The sequence below is a fragment of the Lynx rufus genome, unplaced genomic scaffold (assembly GCF_022079265.1).
Source record: "Lynx rufus isolate CCGP_SWC_20201006 ecotype Redwood Valley unplaced genomic scaffold, mLynRuf1.p SCAF_3, whole genome shotgun sequence".
NCBI lineage: Eukaryota > Metazoa > Chordata > Mammalia > Carnivora > Felidae > Lynx > Lynx rufus.
The window spans coordinates 69,827,543-69,849,936 of NW_025814845.1; the positions used below are offsets into that span (position 1 = coordinate 69,827,543).

The 22,394-nt window shown below is 39.3% G+C and overlaps 1 protein-coding gene across 6 annotated transcripts in view; it reads right to left on the reverse strand.

Moving 5' to 3' along the window:
- Positions 1-22,394, reverse strand: part of ABCG2 (ATP binding cassette subfamily G member 2 (Junior blood group)) — a 147,463-nt gene that overhangs the window by 82,321 nt on the left and 42,748 nt on the right. For 3 of the 6 annotated variants that reach the window (XM_047091035.1, XM_047091034.1, XM_047091032.1), the window contains one exon: positions 4,384-4,785. The exons of 2 other annotated variants lie outside the window; for them this stretch is intronic. The gene's annotated coding sequence lies outside the window, so the exon portion shown is untranslated. Of the gene's footprint in view, positions 1-4,383; positions 4,786-5,115; positions 5,135-22,394 lie in introns of those variants that run through there. One more of the 6 variants, XM_047091037.1, reaches the window with a different exon arrangement.

The window sequence follows — 22,394 nt, forward strand, 5'->3', positions numbered from 1 at the left end:
TTGTTTATGTTTTCTTCAATTTCTTTCAGCAATCTTTTGCAGTTATCAGTGTATAAGTCTTTCACCTTCTTAGTTAATTTTATTCCTAAGTATTTTATTGTTCTTATACTATTGTAAATGAAATTGTTTTCTTAATCTTCTTTTCAGATTGCTTATTGCCGCAGTACAGGAAAGCAAGTGATTTCTGCATGTTGATTTTGTAGCCTGCAACTTTGCTGAATTTGCCTATCAGCTCTAACAATTTTGTGTGTGTGTGGAATCTTTTGGGTTTCCTATGTATAAGATCATATACCATCTGTGAACAGAGATAATTTTACTTCCTTTCCAATTGGGATGCTTTTCTTTTTCTTGCCTAATTGCTCTGGCTAAAATGTTGAATAGATGTGGGAAAAGCAGGCATCTTTGTCTTGTTCCTGATTTTAGGGGAAAAGTCTTCAGTCTTTCACCACTGACTATGATGTTAGCTATGAATTTTTCATATATGGCCTCTATCATGTTGAGGAAGTTTCCTTCTATTCCCAGTTTATTGAGTGATTTTTTTTATCATAAAAGCATGTTAATTTTGTGAAATATCTTTTCTGCAAATATGTTTGCTATATGAGATGATCACACAGTTCTTTGTTTGTTTGTTCTAATAATGTGGTATAGTACATTGATTGTTTTTCATGTGTTGAACCATCTTCACATTCCATGGTTAAATCCCACCTGTCATGGTTTATAATCCTTTTAATAAGTTTTGAATTTGATGTGCTATTATTAAGTTAAGAATTTTTGTGTCTATATTCACAAAGGATAATAGTCTATAGTTCTTTCTTTCTATTGTGTCTGTGTGTGGCTTTGGTACCAGGGAATGCTGACTCCACAGAGTGACTTAGGAAGTGTTCCCTTCTCTTCAATTTTTTAGAAGAGTTTGAAAAGGATTTGTGTTAGTTCTGAAAAGATTTGGTAGAATCTATCTGTAAGCTAATTGGTCCATTGTTTTTCTTTGTTGGGAGGTTTTTACTACCAATTCCATCTCCTTGCTGGTTGTAGATCTATTCAACTTTTCTCTTTTTTTTTTTAAGATTTTAAGTAGTCTCTACACCCAACATGAGGCATGAAGTCACAACCCAGAGATCAAGAGTCACACACTCCACCAACTAAGCCAGCCAGGAGCCCCTCAGCTCTTCTATTTCCTCATGAGTTGGTTTGGCTGATTATATGTTTCTGGGAATTTGCCCCTCTTATCTAAGTTATCTGATTTGTTGTTGGACAATTGCTCATCGTTTTCTTTTATAATATGTTTTATTTCTATAAAATCAGTAGCAATGTCCCAACTGACGTTAATAATTTGAGTCTTCTCTCTTTTTCCTTAGTCAATCTAGCTAAAGGTTTGTTTGTTTTATACTTATAAATATACCTATAAAACTTGTTTTAGTACTTAGTCCATGACTTTATAACTGCTTAGTTAAATATTTGCCTTAAAAGAGTGTGAACTACATTTTAAGGCCAGTTTCTAGCTTTATAAGAGATACTCAACAAATTCATTGTTAAATGAACAAAAGAGGTAAGTTTAAAGGAGTGTACAAAAAGAAATATATACAAATCATGTGCAAAGGAGGCATGGGGTGGCTTGAAGTAAATGTGCAAAGTTGGCCCTTCTATACTGAACACAATACAATTTCCTTAACAGCATGAGTTTTTTTATTGTTGTTATTATTTAAACAACAGCCAATGAGGTGGACTTCTATTATTAAAGCCTGGTTCCTACAGAGTTCTTCCTCACTTCTCTTTAATGTCTAAATTTCTTTATCATGAGCCAGCAAATAAAACCCCAATCTTAAGAGGAAATACTGACTCTCTCTCTTTGTACTCCTGCCTTAGCTAAACTCAATGACTCCTGATGTTTTTGTTTATCTTCAATTTAAGCTCCGCCTCCAGTGTTCCATAAAACCTTGCATACAGGCATTGCAATTAAGCTATTGAGTTTATTTACAAAGTTAGAAGGGCATTCGGTTAATTGTAAGATCCCTTTCAACTCCACCAGTCAGTGATTCTGCCGGAGATGAGTTATTCAGCTTGCTGAGTTTAAAATGCCACTGAAATGCTCACTAGCAGTGGGTTTCAAATTGTGGTCTGACAATCCTAGGATACCACAGAGAGGCTTCAGGAACTCCACAAACCATTTATGTAAATGTTGTTTTTAAAATATTTTAGCCATTTAGAGAAAATATTTGCAAATCATATTTCTGATAACTTGTATCCATAGCATGGATTTTTTTCTTCCCAAATAAATAAATAAATAACATGCATACATTTTTGTTCCATTCTGTAGTGAAACTAAAAATGTAAATGGGGAACCTAAGTGTCTGACCATTGTTTTTGGCTCAGGTCATGAACTCACCATTTGTGAGATCCAGCCCACTGTTGGGCTCTGTGCTAATAGCACGCAGCCTACTTGGGATTCTCTCTGTCCCTCTTTCTCTTTGCCCCTTCCCTGCTCTCTCTCTCAAAATAAATAAATAAACATTTTTTTAATGTAAATACTGCATATGTCTTTTTTTAAAACACGTGTACTATAGAACAACTTGTATCCAGAATTTATAACACAACTCAATATCAAAAAATTGACCTAGTTTTAAAAATAGGCAAAAGATTTAAGTAGAAATTTCAGCAAAGATATATGAATGGCCAATAAGCGCATGAAAATATGCTCAACATCATTAGTCATTATGAAAATACAAATTAAAGTCACAGTGAGATACCACTTCCTACCCTAAAATGGCTATAACCAAAGACAGACAATAACAAATGTTAGCAAGAAAATGTGGAAAAACTGGAATTCTCATACATTGCTGGTAGGAATGTAAAATGGTGCAATTACTTTGGAAAATAATTTGGCAGTTTCTTTTTTTTTTTCTTTTAATTTTTAAATGTGTATTTATTTTTCAGAGATAGACACAGAATGTGATGGGGGAGGGGCAGAGAGAGAGGGAGACACAGAATCCAAATCAGGCTCCAGGGTCTGAGCTGTCAGCCCAGAGCCCGATGTGGGGCTTGAATTCATGAGCCACGAGATCATGACCTGAGCTGCAATCAGACGCTTAACTGACTGAGCCACCCAGGCTCCCCCATTTGGCAGTTTCTTAAAAAGTGAAACATAAATTTACCATATAACTCAACAAATTCACTCCTAGGAATCTATGTGAAAGAAATAATAACACATATTCACACAAAAGCCTGTAAACAAATGTTTACAGTAGCATTATTCATAATAGCCCAAAACTGGAAACAACCTGAATGTCTATCAACTTGCTAGAAGATGAACAAAATTTGTTGTATCCATACAATAGAACCCTATTCAGGAATAAAAATGAATGATTCATGCTACAAGATGGATGAACCTCAAAAACATGATAAGTGAAAGAAGCCAGGGCAAAAAGAGTATGGGATTCCATTTAGCAAAATGCCTAGAGAGGGCAAAGCTGTAGAGTCAGAAAGTAAGTCAGCAGTTTTCTGGGGCTTGGGGTGGAAAAGGGGAATGACTGCAAATCAGCTTCAGGAATTTTTTTTTAAGTTTATTTACTTATTTTGAGAGAGAGAGAGAGCAGGGGAGGGGCAGAGAGAGAGACACAGAGAGAGACAGAGAATCCCAAGCAGGCTCTGAGTTATCAGTGCAGAGCCCGACACGGGGCTCCATCTCACAAGTGTGATCCATGAGATCACGACCTGAGCAGACATCAAGAGTTGGACACTTGGGCGCCTGGGTGGCGCAGTCGGTTAAGCGTCCGACTTCAGCCAGGTCACGATCTCGCGGTCCGTGAGTTCGAGCCCCGCGTCAGGCCCTGGGCTGATGGCTTGGAGCCTGGAGCCTGTTTCCGATTCTGTGTCTCCCTCTCTCTCTGCCCCTCCCCCGTTCATGCTCTGTCTCTCTCTGTCCCAAAAATAAATAAAAACGTGGAAAAAAAAAAAAAAAGAGTTGGACACTTAACCAACAGAGCCATCCAGGCACCTCAAGGAAGTTTTTTGTTTTTTGTTTTTTAAATATACTTCCTATAATGAATTTGGCATTCTCAGTTACATCTTCTGTATATTGGCTCAAAAGAGCCCAGCCATAAACCTGCGTCAGTCCATAGTCCAATTTGAGATTTGTTTCCACATCCAAAGTAGATTTTGACTGTGCCAATGGGGGACTCTAAGAACCATGGCAACCTGTGCCCCACTGTCATCAAGTTCCCAACACACTTTGATCAGTGCATAAATCCTTCAGTTCCAGCTAGAGAAGGGGGGCTGGACTCCTGCCCTAGGCCTGTTCATTCTTTTTTCTTTTCTTTCTTTCTTTTTGTTTTTAAGCATTTTGTTAGCATTAAGAACCTCCCTCCACATACTTTCCCCTCCACATACCCTTAGTCTTCTCCTCAGCTCTTCTGCTGAAGAATTTGGCCTTCATGATGACAGGCTGTTTTGGGAGCTTTCCTGTCCCCAGAATAGCCTGATTGCATCCTCGATGATGGCAGCAGCTCCAGTCTTGTTTTTGGCAGCATTTACATGTGTCTGCTCACTAAACAATGTCCACCATTTATCAAGATTGACAGTTAGGCAGAAGCTCTGCTTCCTCTTTAAGTGGTGATGCCTCATATCAACTTTCCCAAAGTAACCTGGGTGGTAGCTGTCTCAGTCGATCTGGTGGTGATGCATGCCACCGGCATTACACCAGCCTCTTGGTGAGTCCCAGTGCTTGCAGGTACGGCAATGGCAGTGGCTCATGTGGCTCTGAAGTTTCTGGGTCTTCCTCTGTCTGAATGGCTGTGTGGAAAACGGTGCTTAGTGAGAAGGCCAGAGGGAGGTGGGGCAGGGGATGAAGCCTGATGGTGTTCAAGGGGCCTGTAGACCTGGGGAGGGAGGATCTGCCCTGTGGCCCACTCAGCAAAGCTGATATTAGGGATTGGCCCCAGGGCTGTTTGGCCTCATCAGGGCTGTGCCAGAGTGCACCAGCCTGCCAGTCTCTGAGGTCTGACAGGGTCTGAACATGCAGCCTCAGGCTCCCAAGCCCAGGCCAGCCCCCTGCCCTGAGGCCCACTGTGGGAGATAGGCGGGGGGGGGGGGGGGGGGGGGGGGCGATGGTTGGGGTGCAACCTGAGGAGTAGAGCTTGTGGCCACACCAGCAACCAAGCAGGGGCACATTTAGAATCCAGGCCTGTTTGTTCCTGAAAAGATAAAAGTATGGGTAGGGAGGTGGTACTGAACGCATTAGGTGAACATCAATCCACACTGCACTGCAAGGGGGCCTTTCCTCTTGGCCCCCATTTCAGCAATATGGTCTTGCAACATGGGGTCAGCCACAGAGAACTTTGTGATCTCCACTGCTGGCCCTCCCGGACAACTGGCAGGGCTCCCTCATTTGCTAGTCAAGGAAGAAGCCTCTGTAGTCTCACTGGGCTTTTGACCTTTATATGACTTCTCCAACCTACCATACTAGTAGGCCATGGTACAGGTCATATAACCCACTGCCCATGGCCACTAAACACTTTATGAATGAGGTCTGTTTCTCTTCCCTAGGGCCTGTTCCCTACTTGCTTAGTCAGCCTACCAGATAAGTGTCACCTGAATTTTTTTTTGAAAGAGCATTGTCACTTTAACACCTCCAGGAAAAGGGAATTTTAAATCCCATGGAGTTAATCTGCCAAAAAGTACTAGGCGGTGTTGCCTCTTTTACCAAGAGACAAATAGGCTGACTTCTGTAGCAGTTTTATAGGAGCAACAAGTGTTCTCTCAGAAACAAACACTACTAGAGTTTGTGAAAGACAGCAATTATTCTTTGACTACATATGGGATTCTGTGTGTGAACCCACTAACAGAAGTTTAAGCATCATAACTGGTGGGGTGCCTGGGTGGCTCAGTCAGTTGTGCCTGTGACTTTGGCTCAAGTCATGATCTCGTGGTTAGTGGGATCAAGCCCCACATTGGGCTCTTTGCTGATCATGTGGAGCCAGCTTGGGATTCTCTGTCTCTCTCTCTCTCTCTCTCTCTCTCTCTGCTCTTCTCTGACTTGTACTCTCTCTCAAAAATAAATAAATAAACTTAAAAAAAAAGTATCATAACTGGCAAGTACATCCTCAATTTTGTTGGGATTGTAAATCTCCCTTCTGGTGGGTGTCAAAGGCATGGAGAATGTCACCTGCAACTTGCCAATCCATAAGATATCATTAAACTAAAAACATTGGACATCAGAAGAATTATCCTCTGATACCATAGGAACATTCCAGTTCAACATGTAGTATATAAATATATAGAGAAGTATTTCCTTATTTATTTAAAACATTTTAAGGGGCACCTGGGTGGCTCAGTCGGTTAACTGTCTGACTTCGGCTCAGGTCATGATCTTGTGTTATGGTTCATGGGTTTGAGCCCCACATCAGGATCTGTGCTGTCAGCTCAGAGCCTGGAGCCTGCTTCAGATTTTGTGTCTCCCTCTCTCTCTGCCCCTTCCTACTCGTGCTTTGTCTCTCTTCCTCTCTCAAAAATAAATAAACATTAAACAATTTTTTTAAACATTTTAAGAAATTATACAAAAACATATAGTGCCCTTTCACATACTATCTTTCACATACTAAACTTTGGTAAGTTTAACATATTGGAAGCATACAAGCTAATTTATGTATGTTTATATGTATTTCAGAATAAGTCTTCTCTTGTCATCTCTGTTTAATCAAAGAAAATCATAAAATTATTAAGATGATGAACTCAATACAAAAACCTGAAACCATGTCCAACTACTAGTCTGTAAATCAGATTTTTCTCAATAGTGTACAACCAAAACAAAATCAAAAATAAGTTTATTTCAGAGGCTTCCTGCAACTATAAGAAACTCTCTCTACAACAGCCTTGTGTTCATCAAAAATACTGTTTTCACTGACTCCATAATAAGTAAATTCTATAAATTTTAACATATAAATAACAATAAATATATTTTTATATACTGGAGTTTATTTTACAAGTACTATATGGACTCTCAACAATTCTTGGACTGTTTTATCACCCCATTTGTGTTAAATACATTCTTTATTCTGATAGGTTATTATAAAACCAGTTATAAATTATTTAGTTTTAGTTTTGACCTGTTAATACAGGTGATTGTAAAAAAAATTTTTTATAGCATTTATTTTTAATTTTTAAAAAGGTTTCTATTGTTAAAATAAAAGAAATCTGAATTCTCCTGGGCCATAGGTGGTACAGAAAGATCAGGCTCAACTACATTTTTACTAGAAGGGTGAATAGAAACAAGTTCAGTTTGAAAGGACACCTTATTATTGTCCTCTGAGGCTGCCATGAAGGTAGATGGGATCGTATTTAGACAACAAAGGTTTAACTTCAAAAAAACATGTAAAAAAAACAAGGTATAGGGGCGCCTGGGTGGCTTGGTCGGTTAAGCGTCCGACTTTGGCTCAGGTCATGATCTCACGGTCCGTGAGTTCGAGCCCCGCGTCAGGCTCTGTGCTGACAGCTCAGAGCCTGGAGCCTGTTTCAGATTCTGTGTCTCCCTCTCTCTCTGCCCCTCCCCTGTTCATGCTCTGTCTCTCTCTGTCTCAAAAATAAATAAACGTTAAAAAAAAATTTTTTTTAAATAAAAATAAAATAAAATTAAAAAAATGAGGTATTCCATTTCCTCCTTGATCCAACATTTCATAGAAACCTAGAGTATTCTTACTGTCTTCCTCTTTCCTTTTAGTTAGAATTCAAACATGATGAGTGGAATCCCTGTGGCTAGCTTGGACTGTGAAATGACTTTGAGAGTAGAACCCATATATGACAAAGAAAAAATGTGGGTTCTTTGAAACCATGGACTTTTTTTTTTTAAGCTTTTTTTTTTTTAAATGTTTGTTTTTGAGAGAGAGAATGTGAGCAGGGGAGAGGCAGAGAGAGAGGGAGACAGAGGATCCAAAGCAGGCTCTGAGCTGACAGTAGAGAGCCCGACACAGGGTTCAAACTCACGAACTGGGAGACCATGACCTGAGCTCAAGTCAGATGCTTAACCAACTGAGCCACCCAGGTGCCCCTGAAACCATGAACATTATACTATTTCTGGAATGCCTACCTCAAGATGTCTTCAACATGAGAGATAAATAAGTGTCTATATTGTTTATACCATTATCTTTCAGTTAAACTTAATCCTATGAGTATACTGATACCAGAGTGTTGCAGATAGAGGGGGAGGTCTGCACGAACGTTCTGAGACAGGAAATGCTTGGCATCTTCAAGGCATAGCAAGGTTAGAGTGTCAATAATGAGAGGGAAAATGGTAAAAGATTGTGTAGGGCTTAGTGGCTTATTGGTACTTTGAGGTTGTATTTAGATGTGGAAAGGCATCAGAGGGTTTCAAAAAGAAAAGTGACCTGATTGATTTTTATTTTAAAAGAATCTCTTTGTAAAGAAGAGAATGATGCTAACATATAAGAATCCTCATGGTGGTGCATAAGCATTTATTACAATATTCTCTACACTTCTTTTTTATACGTAATATATTCTAGTTTATAAAATTTCATAGAAAACTTTTCACAATCATCTTTGTTAACTGGCCAAAGCTAAAACTGTATTATATATAACTTTATTTACAATAACTTATCGGAATAAAGAATGTGTTTAACACAAAGAGTTTCTTCTTTATAGAAGAAGTTTCGGGCGCCTGGGTGGCGCAGTCGGTTAAGCCTCTGACTTCAGCCAGGTCACAATCTCGCGGTCCTGAGTTCGAGCCCCGTGTCGAGCTCTGGGCTGATGGCTCAGAGCCTGGAGCCTGTTTCCGATTCTGTGTCTCCCTCTCTCTCTGCCCGTCCCCCGTTCATGCTCTGTCTCTCTCTGTCCCAAAAATAAATAAACGTTGAAAAAAAAAAATTAAAAAAAAAAAAAGAAGAAGTTTCTTTATAGAAACTAAAAAAACAGATAGTCCAAGAATTGTTGAGAGTCCATATAGTATATGCTGGGCTCAGAGAGCTCTGCTTTTGAATCCTGCTTCAGGGTTTTACTAACTGGGTGGGTGAGCTTGATTAAATCACGTGACCTTCCTAATCTACCAAAGTATAATCATCTTTATCTCTGAGGATTAAGTGTTTAGCATAGTTCCTGACACAGAAGAATCATCCCATAAATGGTGTGTTTATTAGTAGTAATCACAATTATTAGACTAATAATAACATTGGATCAGAACAGTGTGAAATTTCCAGTCCCTAGAGAGGTTTTTCTTTATTATGGGTAGAGACAGCTCACACAAAATTTTCCATTACTTGGATGACAAAGCTCTTAAATGTGCCCCATTTTCTCTACTCTGATATCTAGAAGGGCCCACTTGGAGATTTGAGTTTCTAAATCATACAGAAGAATGTCCATAATAAAATCAATTGTCATTCTAATTCATACCTCAATTTCTTGTGAACTTATTATGAATCAGCAACTTGAGCCCATCAGCACAAACACACCGAGAAGATCCAGTTTCTAGACCCAAGTAGGTGAGGCCCAGCCTCTTAACTAGGTTGATGTTATGTCAGTAAGACATAAGCACTTGAGCAGCAATTGATCATTTGAGAACTAATTCACACATAGAAACAAACATGGCTGTTGAGGACAGAATTTGGTAGTTAAAACCATTCAAGCAGACTTCCAATGGCCAGTCAGGCACGTAAGGACCTTGGAAGTCACCACACTCCTTTAACACCAAATAAAAAGTTGAACAAACTGAAAAATCAATAGCTTTTCTTAGCTCTGTCAGAGAAGTGAGGACACAGAGCAAACTGCTTCCCCTAAAATGGGAGACAGACAGGTGAATAGAGAATCACAACTTAATAGGACAAAAACTCACAAACAAAAACTCTGGGAAACCAGTGCCAAGGTAAGAAAACCTGAATTGCAATTGATAAATTGCTGGTGGACAGGTCTATGAGCTAAAAACTCCAAGAGGATCACCTCATTTTTGTAGGTTTTAGCTCCTGAAGTTCTACCAGGTGTTCACAGTAAAGATCAGAGAAAAATCCCCCTCAGCTTCCCGTAGGAAGAGGAACAATTTTGAAACAAACCAGAGCACTCTGTTCTTAACAAAGCCTGTCTTCAAGAGATACTATTTTATCAGACCCTAACCACCTATTAGGGTTTTATCAAAGTTTAAAATTACCTAGGAAGAGATAAATAACCAACTCCAGCCCCCTCTAGCCATCTTGTCTTCTCTAAGGTTGGGTGGTAGGGACTGAGAAGCACTTGTGAAGTTCAAACTAAGAGCACAGGCTCACTAAAAGACAATCGTAGGACTACAGGATGCTACCCCTCGTCCCACACCTTACCAACAATGCTGTTTACCAGCATTCCTTTTACCCAGTATATAATGTCTGGCTTTCAACAAAAAATTAAAAGGCACACAAAAAGGCAAAAAACACTGTTCGAAGAGACAGAGCAAGAATCAGAACCAGTCTTAGATATGTTAGGGAGGTTGGAATTATCAGATCATGAATTTAAATCAACTATGATCAATATGATAAGTGTTCTAATGAAAAAAGTAAAGCTGAAAAAACAAGTAGGTAATGTAAACAGAGATGAATATTCTAGAAATTAAAAAAAAATGTTAGGGAATAAAAACACTGTAACAGAAATGAAGAATGCCATTACTGGGCTTACTGGTGGACTGACCACAACTGAGGAAAGAATCTCTTGAACTTGAGGATATGTCAACAGAAACTGAAAGCAAAGAGAAGAAAGACAGAAAAAAAGGAACAGAATATCCAAAAACTGTGGTGTAACTATAAAAAGCATAGCATACACATAATGGGAATACCAAAAGGAAAAGGAAGAGACAATGACACAAAAGCAATACTTGAAGCAATAATGACTGAGAATTTCCCCCAAATTAAGGTCAGACAGCAAACCATATGTCTTAGCTGTCTGCTACAACAAATTGCTATAGACTGGGTGACTTAAACAGCAAAAATTTCTCTCTCAAAGTTCTAGAGGCAGAGAAATACAAGATTAAGGTGCTGGCAGATTTGGTTCTGGTGAGAGCCAGCATCCCAGTGTGTAAATGGCTGTCTTCTTACTGTATCCTCATATGGCGGAGAGTAAGAGCAATCTCTCATGTCCCTTTTTATAAAAGCACTAATCCTCATTCATAAGGGCTCTACTCCTATGACCTAATTACCTCCCCAAAACCCCACCTCTTAATGTAATCACATGTGGGTTAAGATTTCAACATATGAGTTCTAGGGGAAACACTAACATTCAGCTTATAACACCACAAAGCCACAAGAAATGAAGAGAACACCAGGCAGGATAAATACCAAATAAAATATGCCTAAGCACATCATATTCAAGCTGCAGAAAATAAAAGGCAAAGAAAGAATCTTGTGAGAAGCCAGAAGGAAAAAGCATCTTTTCTACAGAGAAGCAAAGATAAAAATTATGTACAACTTCTCTGAAACCATGCAAACCCATGAAACCATAGGGTGAAATATGTGAGGTACTGAAAAAGAAAAAAACACAAAACACTAACCTAGAATGCTGTACCCTGTAAAATCATCCTTTAAAAGTGAAGAAGAAACAATTTCTCAAACAAACATTGAGGGAATTTGTTTCCAGTTTACCTGTCTTACAAAAAAAAATGTTAAAAGAAGTCCTTTAGAGCGGCATCTGGGTGGCTCAGTTGGTTAAGCACCTGACTCTCCATTTCAGCTCAGATTTGATCTTGGGGTTGTGAGTTCAAGCCCTGCATTGGGCTCCAAGCTGGGCATGAAGCCTACTTAAAAAAAAGAAGAATTTCTTTAGAGAGAAGGAAATTGATATAGATCACAAATTTGAAGGTGACCACTAAAAAAAGTTGTTTAAAAAGACATAATTTATATACTAACAAAGGAGAGAAAATATAATTATATAAAATGTTCAATTAAAGCCATAAATGCCATAAATGGCAGGGAAAAAAGTGAAAGACAAAAATGGGAACAAAGAACAGGGCAATAAAAAGAAAACAATAACAAATAAGATATATACTAATCCAAATACAGCAATAATCATTTTAAGATATCAATGGTCCAAATACAAAAATTAAAAGATTGAAACAGTCAAAGTGGTTAAAAAAAAAAACAACAAGCCCCAACTACATGTTGTCTAAAAGAAAAATCCCCACTTGAAATATAAAGACACATAGAGATGAAAAATAAATGGATAAATAAAGATATACCATGCTAGCACTAATCAAAAGAAAGTCGGATTACTTATATTGATTTCAGACAGAGCAGATTTCAAAGCAGGAAAAATTATCAAGGATAAAGAGGGACATTAGATAATGATAAAGGGGTCAATTCTCCAAGAAGACATAACAATCTTTAATGTGTACACACCTAACAACAGAGCACCAAAATACATGAGGAAAAACTGATAGAACTGCAAAGAGAAATTGATGAATCCAGAATTATACTTAGAGACTGTAATACCCTTTTGTCAGAAATGCACATATCCACAAGGTAGAAAATAAGTAAGAATGTAGTTAACAGCACCATCAATCAACTGGGTATAATTGACATCTACAAACTACTTCTTCCAACAACAGCAGATTACACATTCTTCTTAAGCTCATAGGGAACAACCACCAAGATAGACCACATTCTGGGTCACAAAACACATCATTAAAATTTTTCAAGAAAAGGGGCACCTGGGTGGCTCAGTCAGTTGAGCATCCGACTCTTGATTTTGTCGCAGGTCATGATCTCATGGTTGAGATCAATCCCTGTGTTGGGCTCCACACTGAGCATGGAGTCTGCTTGGGATTCCCTCTCTCCCTCTCTCTTTGCCCCTCCCCTGTTCATGCTCTCTCTCTTTCTCTCAAAATACATAAATAAACAAACATTTAAAAAAATGGTTTTTTTTTGTGGTGTCTAGGTGGCTCAGTTGGTTAAGCAACCAACTTCAGCTCAGGTCATGATCTCGCAGTCCTTGAGTTCAAGCCCCATTTGGGCTCTGTGCTGACAGCTCAGAGCCTGGAGCCTGCTTCAGATTCTGTGTCTCCCTCTCTCTCTGCTCCTCCTCTGCTCACACTCTGTCTCTGTCTCTCTCAAAAATAAATAAACATTAAAAAAAATTTTTTAATAGTTTTTTTTTCCACAAAAACAAATCATACAATGTATGCTCTCAGATCATAATGGATTTGAACTAGAAATTAATAAAGAAAGACAACTGGAAAATCCCAAAATATTTGAAGACTAAATAACACTTTTAAATTACATGTGGGTCAAAGAAGAAATCTCAAGAGAAATTTAAAAACATTTTGAGCTAAATGAAAATGAAAATACAACTTATCAAAACTTATGGAATGAAGCAAAAAGTGCTTAGATGAAAATTTACAGCATTAAATGCATATATTAAAAAGGAAAAAAGATATAAATTCAATCATCTGTTTCAACCTTGAGAAATTAGAAAAAGAAGAGAAAATTAAATACAAAGTAAGCAAAAAAGAAAAATAATACAATTAGAACAGAAATAATGAAATTGAAAATAGGAAATTGACAGAAAATTAATGAAGGACAAAAAAGCTGGTTCTTTTAAAAGAACAAAAGGGTTTATAATCCTTTAGATAAGCTAACTAAGAAGTAAAAATAAACAGAAACGACACAAAGCATTAACATCAGAAAGGAAAGTGTGAACATTACTACAGAACCCATGGATATTATGTAAATAATAAAAGATACTTTAAACAACTCTCTGCCGACAATTTGATAATCTAAATGAAATGGACAAATTCCATAAAAGACACAATCTACCAAAACTTACCCAAGAAGAAATAGACAATCTCAACAGGCCTATATCTTTACAGACACCGAATCAATAACTAATAATTTTCAAAAGCAGAAAGCCCCAGGCCCAGGTGGGTTCATTGGGTAATTGCACAAAACATTTAAGGAGAAAATATACCCATTCCCTACAATCTCTTTCAGAAGATAGAAGCCAAGAGAATAGAACTGACCCTTGACCTTCAAACATGGGTTTGAACTGCAGGGGTCCACTTGTACATGGATTTTTTTTCAATAAATACAGTATTATAAGTGTATTTTCTTTTCTTTATGATTTTCTTAATATTTTCTTCTCTAGCTTACTTTATTGTAAGAATACAATATATAATGTTATCAGTAAGGCTTCTAGTCAACAGTAGGCTATAAACAGCCTTAAAAGTAAGTTTTTTTAATTTATTTTTTATTAAAAAAATTTTTTTTAATGTTTATTTATTTTTGAGAGACAGATTATGAGCGGGAGAAGGGCAGAGAGACAGGGAGACACAGAATCTGAAGCAGGCTCCAGGCCCTGAGCTGTCAGCACAGAGCCTGATGTGGGGCTTGAACCCACAAACCGTGAGATCATGACCTGAGCCGAAGTCGGACGCTTAACCGACTGAGCCACCCAGGCGCCCCCAGTAATTAAGTTTTTTAAGGAGTCAAAAGTTATACGTAGATTTTCAACTGTGCAGTGAGTTGGTGCCCATAGCCTGCATATTGTTCAAGGGTCGACTGTCCTTCCAAACTCGGTCTATGAGGCCAACATTACCCTAACACCAAAACCAGACAAAGATATTACAGGAAAAGAAAATAAAACATTACAAGAAAATACAAAACAAGGAAAAAGACCAATATGTCTCATGAATATAGAGGCAAACATCTTCAACAAAATATTAACTGAATCTAACAATGTATAAAAAGAATTATACACATTTGGATCACGTAATATACATATGATCCAAAAACAAAACAAAACAAAACTTACTACAAGTCTATAGTAATCAGGACACTGGTAGTGGAGAAAAAAATAGTCAAATAAATTGTTCATGGAACAGAACAGAGAGTCCAGAAAAAGACCCATACAGTCAACTTATCTTTGACAAAAGAGCAGCAGCAGTACAATAGAGCAAAACTAGTCTTCAACAAATGGTGCAAGAACAAATGGACATCAACATGCAAAAATATGAATCTAGACACAGACCTACACTCTTCACAAAAATCAGCTCAAAATGGATAACAGACCTAAACAGAAAGGGCAAAACTAAAAAACTCTTGGAAGATAACATAGGAGAAAAATGTAGGTGACCATCAGTATGGTGATGACTTTTTAGACATAACACCAAAAACATGACCCATGGAAGAAATCATTGATAAGTTGGACTCTATTAAACATTAAAAAACGTCTATTCTGCAAAAGATACTGTGAAGGGAATGAGAAGACAGGCCACAGACTGGGAGAAAATATTTGCAAAAGATCTGAAAAAGCATCAGAATATACAAAAAACTCTTAAAACTCAACAATAAGAAAATAACCTAATTAGAAAATGGGCCACAGATCTAACATCTCACAAAAGATATACAGATAGCAAATAAGCCTATGAAAAGATGCTCCACGTCATATGTCATTATGGAATTGCAAATTAAAACAATAATAAGATACCACCACACACCTGTTAGAAAGGCCAAAATTTAAAATACAGATGACACCAAATTGTCTCTGGTGAGAATGCAAATACACATAGCCACTTTGGAAGACAGTTTGGTGGTTTCCCACAAAACTAAACATCCTTAGGGTGCCTGGGTGGCTCAGTTGGTTAAGCATCCAATTTTGGCTCAGGTCATAATCTCATGGTTTGTGAGTGTAAGCCCCATGTTGGGCTCTGTGTTGGGTTCTGTGCTGACAGCTGGGAGCCTGGAGCCTGCTTTGGATTCTGTGTCTCCCTCTCTCTCTGCCCTTCCCCCACTCATGCTCTGTCTCTGTCTCTCAAAAATGAACAAACGTTAAAAAAAATTTTTTTAAAAGAAAAGTAAATATCCTCTTGCTACAGGATCCAGTAATCGTGTTCATTTACCTAAATGAGTTGAAAACTTAGGTCCTCACAAAAATCTGAACACGGATATTTATAGGAGCTCTATTCATAATGCCTAAACTTAGAAGCATCCCCCAAAATGTCCCTCAGTAGGTTAATAGATAAATAAACTGTGGTACATCCAGATAATGGCATATTATTTGGCACTAAAAAGAAATGAGCTATAAGGGTGACTGGGTAGCTCTGTTGGTTAAGCATTCGACTCTTGGTTCGGGCTCAGGTCATGATCTCACTGTGGGTTCAAGCCCCATATCAGGCTCCATGCTGACAGTGCAGAGCCTACTTAGGATTCTCTCTCTCTCTCCCTCTCTCTTTGCCCCTCCCCCACTCATTAATTCTCTCTCTCTCTCTCTCAAAAATAAATACACTTAAAAGAAAGAGAGAAAAAGAAAGAAAGAAAGAAAGAAAGAAAGAAAGAAAGAAAGCAAGCTACCAAGCCATGAAAAGACATGGAGGAAACTTAAATGCCTATTAAAAGAAGCCAATCTGATTCCAAATATATGACATTCAGCAAAAGGCAAAACTGTGCAGACAGTTAAAAGATCAGTGGTTGGAAAGGTAGGAGGTAGGAGAGAGTGAAGGATAAACAGTTAAGTTACAGAGGATTTTTAGGGCAAGGAAACTATTCTATATGATACTATAATAGTAGATACACATCACTGTATACTTGTCAAAATCCATAGAACTTTCAACAGTGGGAGTGAACCCTAATATAAACTGAGGACTTTGGGTGATAAGTGATAATGCTGTGCCAAGGTATGTTCATCACTTGTAAGAAATGTACCACTTTTTTTTTTTTAATGTTTATTTATTTTTGAGAGAGACAGAACAGGGTGTGAGCAGGGGAGGGGCAGAGAGAGAGAGAGAGGGAGACACAGAATCTGAAGCAGGCTCCAGGCTCTGAGCTGTCAGCACAGAGCCTGATGTGGGGCTCAAACTCAAGAACTGCGAAATCATGACCAGAGCTGAAGTCAGATGCTTAACTGACTGAGCCACCCAGGCGCCCCAGAAATGTACCACTCTTAATCGGTATATTGGTAGTGTGGGAGGCTGTGCGTGTGTGGGGGCAGAGGTTATGTGGGAACTCTGCATTCTCCATCCCATTTTGCTGTGAATCTAAAACTGCTCCAAAGAAATAGAGCCTATTCAAAGGGAAAGGAAGACATACAAGCATTTAATGAAGAGACATGTACAGGTAAACAATAACACTAAAATGAGTATGACGCAGAAATCATGCAGCAAGACTGCCAGGCTTTAGCTACCCGTCTTGCTCATCATGGTTTGCGACCTTGGCCAAATTCTTGCTTTCCTTATCTGTCAAAAAAAAAGGACATTTATCTCCTAAGTTGCTGGGAGGAAACAATGAGTTAAACCACGAAGTGTGTGGCAGTTAGTAAGTATACAATAAATGTTAGCTATTATTAATATTAAAAGAACAAAATATCAACACAATATTTTATAAAGTCTATCATGCCAGGAGATGTATCTGTCTGCTAAGGGGGGAAATGTTTAGATTTTCTCAATATAAGACAAGTATGGGCCCTAAGATATGACTGAAAATAGCATACAGGAGCACCTGGGTGGCTCAGTTGGTTAAGCGTCAGACACTTGGTTTTGGCTCAGGTCATGATATCATGACTTGTGAGTTTGAGCCCTGCATCAGGCTCTGTGCTGACAGCATGGAGGCCTGCTTGGGATTCTCTGTCTCCCTCGCTCTCTGCCCTTCCCCCACTCACTTACTCTCTGTATCTCTCTCAAAATAAATAAATAAATAAACATTTAAAAAAAGAAAATAGCATATAATGACAAAATATGATCTATAGACCAGATAATCTCTTTTGATATACTTAATTAAACAAGGCTATTTGGTGATATTGTTATAATTTTAAGTAGAGTCATCCTTAAAATATGGAGAAATACCATATATAACTATAAGCTTCAGGTTGAGGAGATATAAGACTGAAAATTGAGGGAGATAAAGATTACTGCATAACATGAGGCAAAACGAGATTTTTGCAAATAAGATGTCAAACATACTTGGATGTTTGGCAGGACATATCTGCCACATGACCCATTCTTTCTTTTTGAAATTGAGTAGTGCATTTTGTATACTCAATGTTAGAGTGCATTAAAATCCATTATTCTGATTTTTTAGTTTCTTCTGGTATTTTTTTCTAGAATTTCAGAAGGTACAAAAAAGGAAACAAGAGAGGCCACAAGAAAGTTACAACAGGCAGGGCAGTCAGACAGCTCAGAATCCACAATAGACCAGGGGTTCTTATATCTTGACCTGCATCAGAATCACCTGGAAGCTAACAAGAATCACAGAGTCCCAGCTTCTTTGAAGCAGGAAGAGGTCTAGGCCTTTGTAGTTTTACCAAATTCCCCAGGTGATTGTGATAGGACCCAAGTTTGATCTAGACCCTGTGACCTCTCCCTTGCTACTCAGGGACCAGAGAGAAGTGGCAGGAGTTATCACCTGGAAAGCTGGTTAGAACTGCAGAGTTTTGTGCTCCACCCTACATCTACAGGGTTAGAATCTGCATTTTTATCAAGATCCTTAGGTGATTTATATGCATATTAAGGATTGAGAAGAACTGGTTCTCAACCTGTCTGCACTTTGGAATCTCCTGGAATAAAAATCTCCTTGTTTTCCCTTTTCTCTTTCACTACCACCCAAATTCCTTAACCCTCAGAGGGTAGTTTCCACTTAAATGTCACTTTCATGAAACTGGTGTTCAGCCAAGTACCAATACAGTGAGATTCCATTCATAACCAATGAAAATTTGATTTAAGAGATTGTATAGCAGGTTATTCAAGAACTAGAGAGGTGAGAACAGAAGGAGGGATGGAACTGACGAGAAGATGAAGATGTGAAAGAACTAAGGGGTGGGGCACCTGGTTGACTCAGTTGGTTAAGCTACCGATTCTTGGTTTCAGCTCAGGTCATGATCTCACAGTTTGTGAGTTCAAGACCTGCAATGAGCCCTGCATTGGGCTCCTCGCTGACAGCTTGGAGCCTGCTTGGTATTCTGTCTCCAGTTCCCTCTCTCTCTGCCCCTCTCCTGTTTGTGCTCTCTCTCTTTTTCTCTCTCTCTCTCAAAATAAATAAATAAGCAACAAAAAAAATTTTTAAAAAGAAAGAAAGAAAGAAAGAAAGAAAGAAAGAAAGAAAGAACGAACTAAGGGTAAGATTAGAGAAAGAGAGCATTCTCCTGTTCTTGTAGGTTTTGTGAAGTTAACAACTGCATTCTAGCAACCAGAGTCAATGATCCAAGGCTATAGCTAAGTGATAACCATGGCTGGTTTCCAAAGAAAGCTGTAGTTAACAAACTGTAGGACTGTTGCTTCAGAGTGGTTTCATTAGAGCATTTCAAAACTGGAGCTCCAAAATAACTCGAGAGCTACACCTAAGAAACGAGGTTTTCTTTAAATTTGAGAAAGAAGAGTAACTAAATGTTATTGATGGTATCAAAATAAAATTTGACAAGATGGCGGCGTAGGAGGACGCTGGGCTCACCGCGCGTCCTGCTGATCACTTAGATTCCACCTACACCTGCCTAAATAACCCAGAAAACCGCCAGAGGATTACCAGAACGGAGTCACCGGACCCAAGTGCAGATGAGAGGCCCACGGAAGAGGGTAGGAAGGGCGGCGAGGCGGTGCGCGCTCCACGGACTGGCGGGAGGGAGCCGGGGCGGAGGGGCGGCTCGCCAGCCAAGCAGAGCCCCCGAGTCCGGCTTGCAAAAGCGGAGGGGCCTGACGGACTGTGTTCCGACAGCAAGCGCGACTTAGCGTCTGGGAGGTCATAAGTTAACAGCTCTGCTCGGAAAGCGGGAAGGCTGGAGGACAAAGGGAGGGTGAGCTGCGGAGCCCCCGGAAGACAGAGCTCAGTTTGGCGGGGAACAAAGGCGCTCGCCAGCGCCATCTCCCCCGCTCACCCCCCAGCCAAAATCCCAAAGGGAACCGGTTCCTGCCAGGGAAATTGCTCGCTCCCCGCAAACACCCAACTCTGTGCTTCTGCGGAGCCAAACCTCCGGCAGCGGATCTGACTCCCTCCGGCTGCCACAGGGCCCCTCCTGAAGTGGATCACCTAAGGAGAAGCGAGCTAAGCCTGCCCCCCCTGCCGCCGTGCACCTTGCCTTCCCACCCCAGCTAATACGCCAGATCCCCAGCATCACAAGCCTGGCAGTGTGCAAGTAGCCCAGACGGGCCACGCCACCCCACAGTGAATCCCGCCCCTAGGAGAGGGGAAGAGAAGGCACACACCAGTCTGACTGTGGCCCCAGCGGTGGGCTGGGGGCAGACATCAGGTCGGACTGCGGCCCCGCCCACCAACTCCAGTTATACACCACAGCACAGGGGAAGTGCCCTGCAGGTCCTCACCACACCAGGGACTATCCAAAATGACCAAGCGGAAGAATTCCCCTCAGAAGAATCTCCAGGAAATAACAACAGCTAATGAGCTGATCAAAAAGGATTTAAATAATATAACAGAAAGTGAATTTAGAATAATAGTCATAAAATTAATCGCTGGGCTTGAAAACAGTATACAGGACAGCAGAGAATCTCTTGCTACAGAGATCAAGGGACTAAGGAACAGTCACGAGGAGCTGAAAAACGCTTTAAATGAAATGCAAAACAAAATGCAAACCACCACGGCTCGGATGGAAGAGGCAGAGGAGAGAATAGGTGAACTAGAAGATAAAGTTATGGAAAAAGAGGAAGCTGAGAAAAAGAGGGATAAAAAAATCCAGGAGTATGAGGGGAAAATTAGAGAACTAAGTGATACACTAAAAAGAAATAATATACGCATAATTGGTATGCCAGAGGAGGAAGAGAGAGGGAAAGGTGCTGAAGGGGTACTTGAAGAAATAATAGCTGAGAACTTCCCTGAACTGGGGAAGGAAAAAGGCATTGAAATCCAAGAGGCACAGAGAACTCCCTTCAGACGTAACTTGAATCGATCTTCTGCACGACATATCATAGTGAAACTGGCAAAATACAAGGATAAAGAGAAAATTCTGAAAGCAGCAAGGGGTAAACGTGCCCTCACATATAAAGGGAGACCTATAAGACTCGTGACTGATCTCTCTTATGAAACTTGGCAGGCCAGAAAGAATTGGCACGAGATTTTCAGTGTGCTAGACAGAAAAAATATGCATCCGAGAATCCTTTATCCAGCAAGTCTGTCATTTAGAATAGAAGGAGAGATAAAGGTCTTCCCAAACAAACAAAAACTGAAGGAATTTGTCACCACGAAACCAGCCCTACAAGAGATCCTAAGGGGGACCCTGTGAGACAAAGTACCAGAGACATCACTACAAGCATAAAACATACAGACATCACAATGACTCTAAACCCGTATCTTTCTATAATAACACTGAATGTAAATGGATTAAATGCGCCAACCAAAAGACATAGGGTATCAGAATGGATAAAAAAACAAGACCCATCTATTTGCTGTCTACAAGATACTCATTTTAGACCTGAGGACACCTTTAGATTGACAGTGAGGGGATGGAGAACTATTTATCATGCTACTGGAAGCCAAAAGAAAGCTGGAGTAGCCATACTTATATCAGACAAACTAGACTTTAAATTAAAGGCTGTAACAAGAGATGAAGAAGGACATTATATAATAGTTACAGGGTCTATCCATCAGGAAGAGCTAACAATTATAAATGTCTATGCGCCGAATACCGGAGCCCCCAAATATATAAAACAATTACTCATAAACAGAAGCAACCTTATAGATAAGAATGTGGTAATTGCAGGGGACTTTAACACCCCACTTACAGAAATGGATAGATCACCTAGACATACGGTCAATAAAGAAACAAGGGCCCTGAATGAGACATTGGATCAGATGGACTTGACAGATATATTTAGAACTCTGCATCCCAAAGCAACAGAATATACTTTCTTCTCGAGTGCACATGGAACATTCTCCAAGATAGATCATATACTGGGTCACAAAACAGCCCTTCATAAGTTTACAAGAATTGAAATCATACCATGCATACTTTCAGACCACAATGCTATGAAGCTTGAAATCAACCACAGGAAAAAGTCTGGAAAACCTCCAAAAGCATGGAGGTTAAAGAACACCCTACTAACGAATGAGTGGGTCAACCAGGCAACTAGAGAAGAAATCAAAAAATATATGGAAACAAACGAAAATGAAAATACAACAATCCAAACGCTTTGGGACGCAGCGAAGGCAGTCCTGAGAGGAAAATACATTGCAATCCAGGCCTATCTCAAGAAACAAGAAAAATCCCAAATACAAAATCTAACAGCACACCTAAAGGAAACAGAAGCAGAACAGCAAAGGCAGCCTAAACCCAGCAGAAGAAGAGAAATAATAAAGATCAGAGCAGAAATAAACAATATAGAATCTAAAAAAACTGTAGAGCAGATCAACGAAACCAAGAGTTGGTTTTTTGAAAAAATAAACAAAATTGACAAACCTCTAGCCAGGCTTCTCAAAAAGAAAAGGGAGATGACCCAAATAGATAAAATCATGAAT